At 41.2% G+C, this 8,752-nt stretch overlaps 1 long non-coding RNA gene across 1 annotated transcript; it reads right to left on the bottom strand.

Annotated features, from left to right (window-relative positions):
• Window positions 1-440: 440 nt before the first annotated feature.
• On the bottom strand, window positions 441-8,320 carry LOC139798321 (uncharacterized). Its single transcript, XR_011726796.1, has 4 exons — window positions 8,160-8,320; window positions 4,925-5,506; window positions 3,700-4,001; window positions 441-677 (listed from the first exon to the last, which is right to left on the bottom strand). It is a non-coding gene; the product is annotated as an uncharacterized lncRNA (long non-coding RNA).
• Window positions 8,321-8,752: the final 432 nt, after the last annotated feature.

Here is an 8,752-nt window from a genome sequence, read left to right on the forward strand (position 1 = left end):
GGCAAGGGCAAAATTACATTTTTTGCTTTCATTTTTTTTTTTTTATAGATGTGTAAGAGGAGGATTAAAACTCTATTTATATACACACCAATTAACAGTTCCATACTTCCAGCTGGGAAAATACTGTCAGACCAGATTTGTTATGTACTGTACATTTTATTTTTGGACCAGGGAGCTAACAGTAAGCTGAGAGAGATTTTTTTTTTCCCAGCAGAAAAGATATAGAGAATGCTTTTAGACATTCCTGGAATTAGATCAAGTTTTGAACCGGAGGCAAAAGAGAGGAGTTTATGTCATTAAAAAAAGAAATTAAAAAGCAAGGAGAAAAGAAAGCAATATATTAGAAAGCAAGGGAAAAAAGAAAGAAAGGGGGAAAAAAAGAAAACAAGAAAACAAAGAAGGAAGCCAAAACCTGTGCATATATATTAGGCACACTGGTATGAACAGCAATTATTGTCATTTATTTTTTGACCAATACCTCTATCAGCTGGCATTCATGACATAAGACTGATTTACCTCTACCTGAGAGACAGACCTCTGTGTTTTCAGAAAAAATGTGGGAGATTTTCAGCAATTTCTCATGCAGTGTTTACAGCACATCAGTTTCAGTCCTGCATCTCCCTCATCCTTGACTTTTGTAGAAATCAGCACCATGAACTTCTTATGGAAAAGCTTTTCTGTTTTAGGAAAAAAAGAAGAAAAATAAATTTTAAGCAAAATCCAAGCAGAATGGTTCTATGAACTGGCTGGAATGCACATTTGTGATTTGCTTTAGAAACTCAATTGCAGAATTTACATTCCTCGGGGACAGGGAACATTAGCTCTGATGACTTTTTTCCAGTAAACCAGCTTAAAGTTCAAATATTTGCAGCAAAATGTTTCTGTTGACCATTGAAAACTTGGCCAAAGGAGAGATAAGAGGGCTCTTCAAAAGCCACCAAACCCAAGTTCTGAAGGAAGATTCTGGACTTGCAATGGGCACATGTATTTGTGTGTATTGCATCTGTACTCGTAAGGCAGTTTAAATGCAGTGGGTTCACTCTGTTCCTCCTGCCCAAGAAAAAATGGGCAGGGCACCTTTGGAGTGATACTGGTGTGAAAGCAAAATCCAGTTTCACGGATGTGGTCTTCCTGCCCTTTCTCCCTGTGAAGAACGTGGTACTCCTCCACCCTCAAGTCTTAAGCAGGTTAGCAAAATGGAAGCAATGTAACTAAGAATGTGCTTATGATGAAAAATCAAAAACTTAGCTATAGTTTTTATTATTGCCAAAGCGAAAGCAGGACAATTTTTCTTTTCTTCAAGCAAGAAGCGTTTTTAAATCAAAAACTTGTATCAAAATTATATGTTTGTGATTCTAAAATTCTATTTAAAAAATCACCTTTTCCCACACTCAGACAGGAAAATACCTTCCCTGAAAAAGAGAGTTTTGGAAAGCTGTAAACATCTGAAATGCACGTGTTTTAACAGATCACTTTAGTTCTTAATGACAGTAGATCCAAAAGGTACTTGCTAGACTCAGGATGAAGAAACAACCCCATCTCAATTCAGTACATCAGACTTTTTTTTCTTTTTTTTTTTTTTAAATCTCCATGGATTGCTTGCTCTGGCAACCTGAGAGTCTTTATAGGATAGATATTCTGGTCCCTGCTTTTTTCCCCCCCAAATCTTGACTTTATTTTGTAGCTGCTAGTGTGAGGAAGAAGAGCAGGTCTGCCTGGGTTCAATTCTGTTCATTTCACTTGGTTTCTGGAGCTCTAGTCAGTTTATATATTGTCTTGTTTTGTCATTAGCCATTTAATTAAAGTAACCTCACTGTGTGGTTCATAACTGAGCGAATACCCTGTGCTGGAGCACTTGGGACTGAGACAAAAAAAAAAAAAAAAAAAAAAAAAAAAAGAAAATTAAAATGCACGCAAATTTGTTGCTTGTGATCTGGTGTCTCCTAAGCCCTGCTCGAAAGGAGGCAGTGGCAAAGTTGCCTCAGCATCCTGACCTGCTAATGATGTGTTGCTCCTGCGCTGCCTTGTGCTCTCCCCCTGCCATCTGTTCGGTGAGGAGTCAGAGCAGGGAAAGAGCTGCTCTTGGTTTCAGCCTGCCAGATCGAAAGACACTTTTATCTGGGAGAAACGTGCCCTCAGGGGGAAAGGCGAAGAGATAAGCCTTCTGCTAAGACTCTCTGCTTGCTCACACGCTGGCATCGCGGGCAGCATTCGGGAGCGCTGAAGAAAAGTGGGATTAGAGTAAAACTGCTGACACGTGTTTGAATGAGGCGTATGCAAGACTCTTGGTCAAATAGCACATTGCCTAAATTTGCATCTCTTCCAGGTGCGTGCCATGATCTGTCTCCACGGGGGGTTAGAGGCGAGCCAAAAGGAAGCAGATCAGAGAGCTGGCTTTTGATATCCAGGGCTTTGGTTGCTCAGCCACACACGAGCATGACCTTAGGCTACCATATGGATGGGGCATCTCTGGGAGGGAGATTCATCTTCGCAGCCTGGGTGAGCAAAGAGAGCACAGGGAAGGGATGCCAGCGCAGGAAGCCAGAGGCTTCCTCAGCCCAGAGCGTCTGCAAGGGTGGCTGCTGCCATCATGCAGCCTCAGCCTGGAAGGGCAGATTCTGGGCAAGGAAAGCTTGGGCTGTAATAAAGCTGGTTGAGAGCCAGGGCAGGTTTCTGGTGCCCATCCCATCCCACGCAGGGCTGTGGAAGTAGTAGGATGGGTGTTACCTTTGGACCCATCCAGCCCCTTGCCAGGGCCCAGTGCACACCCTCGGGGTTCAGCTGCCTGTGCCCAAGGCCATCTCCCTGGGGTGTGACCTTGGATCTGACTGGGAAAGAGCTGGGAGAAGCCTCAATGAAAGACTTTCCTCTTCCCTCGGGAGCCATCTTTAAGCTCAGACCCTCAGTCTTGGTCCTTGCCTGAACTATACTGACACTGAGCCTGTTCCTGGCCATGCATCTGAACCTCACCTGGAACTTGCTTTGTTGCTCCAGATTTGTCTGACCATGGCTGTACTGCTGGCTGCTGCTGTTCACCTGCATTCAGGTCCTTTTTGTGGCCCTTTTTGTTCAGGTGCTGCAGGGCCACACCAGTTGGTGACACACTGCCCTGTTACCTTGTGATGAAAATCAACTCTCAGATCACCTTCCTATGGGGAGAAGTCTCCTCCTGCCACTCCCCAGCACTCTTTTCTGAAATCTCTTTTCTGTAGCTGCCTGCCTCACTGTAACACCTGATGGCAGGGAGTCAGAAGATAGCTAAGACAGGTTTATTTTTCCACTGGTTTAAATCCACTGTGTTTAGGGACTTGTTTCTGATGCATGGTAACCAAGAGAACCACTTCATGTACCTTAAGGGTGGGAAAGGCTTCATTTGTTTTTGCAATCAGTAAAGTATTTTTTCCTGCTGTGCATTCTCCAGAGATGTGTCTTGGTTTTCTTCACATGACCAAGGGACTGAAAATTTCATCATTTCCTAGAAAGAGTATCATGCAGTCTAAAAAAATCTTAGTTTTGGGATATACTAAGAAAGAAAGCATCTTGTGAGAGAAAAAAAAAAAAGTGATGAGAAGCCTGTGAACTCAGCTGCTGACCCAGTAACAGGTTCTGTGTTAAGCTGGGTGATATTTTTTAACTCTGTGACCCATGGACCTCTGGAAGTGTGGCCCATGAAAATCCCAGAAAAACCAAGCAACCAACCTGTTCCAGGATCCAGCAGAAGAGCTCAGCTCTCCCATGCTTAAGGACCACCAAAAGCCATAGGAACATTTTACTTGACCTGTCTGTACATTCTCATCCCCTTGAAGACTTAACATGGGCTCCTGTGCCTTGAGGACCTCCACAGGTCTGCCTGTTCCCTCATGATTTGTTGCAATTGTTATAAGGGTGCATTTCAGGAAATATTTTGTGGATGTTCATAAAGATGGTTCACTGCTTAGGGAGAACTACTTTGGTGCAGTTCACGAAGACTTAATCTTGAATGAATTTTTCTGTGGATTGACCTGGGTAAAAGGAAACTGTATTTTTGTGTTAAAAAACACAGTCTCATGCAACAACTTATTTTCTTGTTTCAGCGACCAGCCAAACATGACATGGTTTGTATTCTTTGCTTTTTAAGGTGAGACGTTTAATATCTCCTATTAGCAGTGAATTTTTAAGTATTATTGCTGAAAGAAGGAGAGAGAAAAGACCTTTCTTTTCAAGGCAATTGAGTGCCTGCCTAGAATCCCCTTGCCCAGTCCTAGTCCAAGCATAGGAGGGTATGTTTCTTTAAGGCTGGTTATGTGTTCATGCAACAGGGCAAGTGCATACGTGAAACAAGCTTCTGATGAAGCTTTAAGTCTGCGGGGGAATTTTCTAATGATCGTTTTTAGTTAATAGGCACAAGTTGTTAGCCTGAGCTGGGAAAGCCTTTTTTTTTGTCTGTGCCAATTCCACCCCCTCCTTTTTTTTTTTTTTCCCCTTTTTTTTTTTTTTTTTTTTTTTTTTTTTTTTTTTTGTCATGGATTTAGTTCCCACAGCTAATGCACCTAATAATGAGACTGGGCAAAGCGAATGCCAGCGTAATGATATGGAGCTTGTTTGGCCCTGACAATGAACACAGAGAGCGACTGGATGGCCTAAACGACAGGCCAAGGGCTCTATTCATCCCAAATGATCTCTCTCCTTGCATGCCACTGAATCCCACAGAAGGAGGCTGCACGGCTGGGCTGCACCTCAGGATGGGAGAGAGGTGTCCAGCAGGGCCTCAGCTGTGCCCCACAATGCCCCCCGAAGCCCCTGTCATGAGGTTTTCCATTAAATGGGGGTCAAAACAGGAAAACAATCAAGGGTTGAGCCCTTGACTGAATGTTTTAATCACTGTTTCCTAACACACATACAGACTGACCGGTTACAGAGAGGGAAAACATCCTTTAAAACTTACCAGACAGGTTACAAGGACCTTGCTCAGCCCCAGCTTCGAGGAAAGGGGGGGGGGGGGGGAAGGGGTTGTATTCTGTCTTGTTAACGAGCATTTTCCCTTCAGTGTTTTTTTCTCTCCCCTTCCACTCCTTTTTCAGGCTGAGTTAATAAACACCTAGCAACTTACTCTGTGGCGTCTGTGTGCAAACAGCTCCCACTGAGCCAGTGAAAACTGCTCCTGCAGGAATTCTCTCAGAGTCTTTTCCACCTCAGCCTCACAGAGAGAGAACTCCACAAAGGAAGGTGGTCTGCCAGCCCAAGGTCCCTTTCACAGATCAGGTCACCTCAGACCCTTTCCCGTGGTTCATGTCACTGATGGGACACGGACCAAGTCTCCGAATTCTCCTCTTTTTCTATGGCTTGGCTTTAGTTTTGCGTTTCTCTTAGCCCACCAAATCCTCCTCAACTCCAGGAGCTCCAAGAATGCGAGAAGAGCAAGTTAAAATCACTGTGGTCACGAAAGGCATTGGGGTGAGGTAGAGGTGGTAGCAGAAAAAAGCTTAGCTGTGTCCTAGAAGACCCCTGTAGAACTCCTCTTCTTTAACTGGAATCAAACAGAGGGAACTATTATGGACTAAGCCTTGAACAGATGATCAGAAATATCTTGTAGTACATAATATATTTTCTAAAGGGTACATTTTTCCATAGATAGCATATTTATTTTTCTGAAAAAAAGTTATTTTTCTAGAAAAAATGCCTGATATTTTAAGAAAAAAGGAAGAAAAAACCCCAAAATTACTTTCATAATCTTTAAATCTTTTTTCAAGAAGGACAATTAACAGAAAAACATCCATATAATGCTCTTTTGTTCTATCAGCATTTTGTTAGGAGTAACCATCATCTTTTTTAAGTAGCCAGGGATCAGTAATTTCAGATAAACCATTTAAACTCTTTTTCTGCTTATTCTGTAAGCGAATGGTCATATTCTACGGTACAAAAATATTCAGCACTGAGATTTTTTAATACTTTACCTACTATAGCATTATTTTAAACAGATTTATCTCTTTGCTAGAGGAAATAAGTTGCTCTGGTGTAACTGGTCAGCCAAATCTAAGGCATATGTTTCTTGTCTCCAGCTGGATGACCATGTTTCCCCTACAAAAACAAATGCTCATATGTAGAAATACTGACCTGTCCAAGGCTGAAATCTGTGTCGACTTGTTTGTGATAAATAAGCTGAACTGTCTGAATGCTCACAGAAAAGCTAAAATTAATGGAATAATAGCATGGCTGAACCTAATTCATGTATAGATTTTAGTGAGTGCTAATGGAGAAATGCAGAAGGAGTTTGATCTGATAGTATCTGCTGAGATGCTTCTGTGTACAGCCAGAGCCTGACACATCGACAGGACCTCTGTAAAACTGCCTTGCACACTAATTATTATTATGCTATCAAACAAAGGATAAATGACATTAGACAGACACATTAAGTTTATTGCTTTTCTATGAAGAAAAAAGCTAATTCAAGCATTGCCCATGGTTATGACAGGCAGGTAGAATTCACATGAGGTTAAAGATTCTGCTTTGCTATTAGATGCTCTAGAAGAAAGCTTTCAAGAAACAAAACTCTGGGTTAGAGGTAGTATTTGAGGTGTAGCATTATTATTTTTTTAATCAGAGCCTTTTACTGTACACTATAAAACCCCCTATTAGCATTTTCTTTTCAGATGCTTTTCTGCACCACAGCTGCTATGACTCTGCAGTCAGGAAAGCAGAACTGGTGTGACTGCAATTCAGGAAAGAAGTTGAAAAGAGAGAAGAAAAAAAAAATAAGGCTTTCTAAGACAGCTAGAAGAAAGCATGCCAATTAAATTTTTAAAGAGAGACAGAGGGTGGGAAGAAAAAAAAAAAAAGCTGGAGGAACCTGGGGAAAGCTGGGGAGGAGAGACTGAAAGGAGCTCAAGAGAACCATAGAAATGAGAAATGGGATGAAGGACAAAGTGAGGAAAGTGAAGGCACTGGGCACTGTACAGCAGCAGCAACACACATTGAACCCAAGTGCTGAGGGAGAAAAGGGAAAGGATGATGAGAAGAAGACATATGACGAAACTAGGGAAGAAAAGTCTATGCAAGGAAATAAAGGAATGCACACAGAAACAAGAGAGAAAGCAAAGAGGGATGTGACCAGGACAAGAATCCTTTTTTACAATAGTGCTGTCTCACTGAGCAGGGAGGCAGAGAACAAGTGAGAACTGAGATTCAAATTGTGTTAATAATGCAGTCAGTTCTCTGCAGGTGCTCAGAATATATACCTCATGGCAAATGTAAGTGAACAGGAGTCATTTCAGATGCATTTCTTGGATGCATTTCCATGCTTCTGAAATCTACTATTAAGAGCAATTTACTGAAAAGAACGCCAGAAGACTCATCTTTCATAATCTCATTAGAGTGAATACTCTGGCATATGCCAAGAACACATCAATGTTAATACTAGTTTAGAAAATCCTGAAAAATTTGCTCCAACCTGCTGAGCTAATACAATGCAGAAACATAGCTCGTTCTCAAGACAAGCCCTGTGTGTGATACTATACAGTTAGGTGCTTAGCTTTACTCACAAATAATTTCACCAAAGATGATGTGATTTTTTTTTTTTTTTTTTTTGTGTTCCCATAAGGCTAAACACATACAGAAAGCTTTGCCAAGCCAGAACTTAAATTTCCTGCCACCAAATCAGCCCCTTTTCCATTAAAATGTTCAAAACTGCAGATTAACTTCCAGACCTTAAATGCTGTATCACTTACAAAACTCATTTTCCTAACTATATGTTATTGCTTCTGTAAGAAAGTCTCGGAAGTTAGGGCTGATAAAAATAAGACTGGAAGATTACTGAAATTGGCAAGCTCCACAGTTGTGCTCAAAGCTAGGGAAGGATGGAGATTTGCTTCATCCTCTGGTGATTAAGGAGCAATATCAGAAGCAAGAGAATAAATATATCCCAGGAACCATCCCCTACAGACACACACATTTCCAGCAGCTGCTGATTTAGAATACACAGTCTCATTTTCATAATTCTCTAACCTACTAAAGATCTTGAATTTTAATAAAAGTCAATGAGACTTGGGTCTTTCACCCCCCACTTTCTGTTCAGGAAAATAACTGACACATAGAAATTCTGTTCTCAAAATATACCATATATTTTACTTAATCATTCAGCCTGGACAATTTGAGGAGAAACCACAAATTTTTATAAGCAGTACCTTGCTGTGATCTAGTGCTTCTCATCCAGAACTCTCAGCTTGTTCCAGTGAGGTCAGTGCCTTCTCCTGTGCACAGACAGAAAGGCAGAGGGATAGGAAGAGATACTGATCAGCTCAAGATTGATACTGTCCTCCTCTTTCTGACATCTTCCTGTGCTCCGATACCTACAGATAGACAACCCATTTCTCATCAGTGACACCGGAAAATCTGAAAGATCATTTTCTTTACCTGTCTCCTACATTCAATCCCCCTTTTCTTCCTCTCTTCATTCTTCTCTGACATGCATTTTTACTATTCTAATACAAGTTAAGGATTTGTTTTAAAAGACCTATACTGCATAAACAGCTCTGTGATTGCAGGTATCAGCTAAACCTTCATGTGCTGTAGATTAGTGTTTATCTGCTAACTATTAGGACAGTTTAAATGATCTGAAGATCCTATTGACTTACCACCAAGTGCCTTTGCTCTAGGAGGATAATAATTATTCTGTATAATATGTGGTATGCATGAAGTACAGAATTTCCAGGCATTAATGTTTCTAGGAGGATGCTGAAGCACTCAAATGAAAATGAGTCATTACCTTACGACAGTA

This window comes from Heliangelus exortis, chromosome 1 (assembly GCF_036169615.1).
Source record: "Heliangelus exortis chromosome 1, bHelExo1.hap1, whole genome shotgun sequence".
NCBI lineage: Eukaryota > Metazoa > Chordata > Aves > Apodiformes > Trochilidae > Heliangelus > Heliangelus exortis.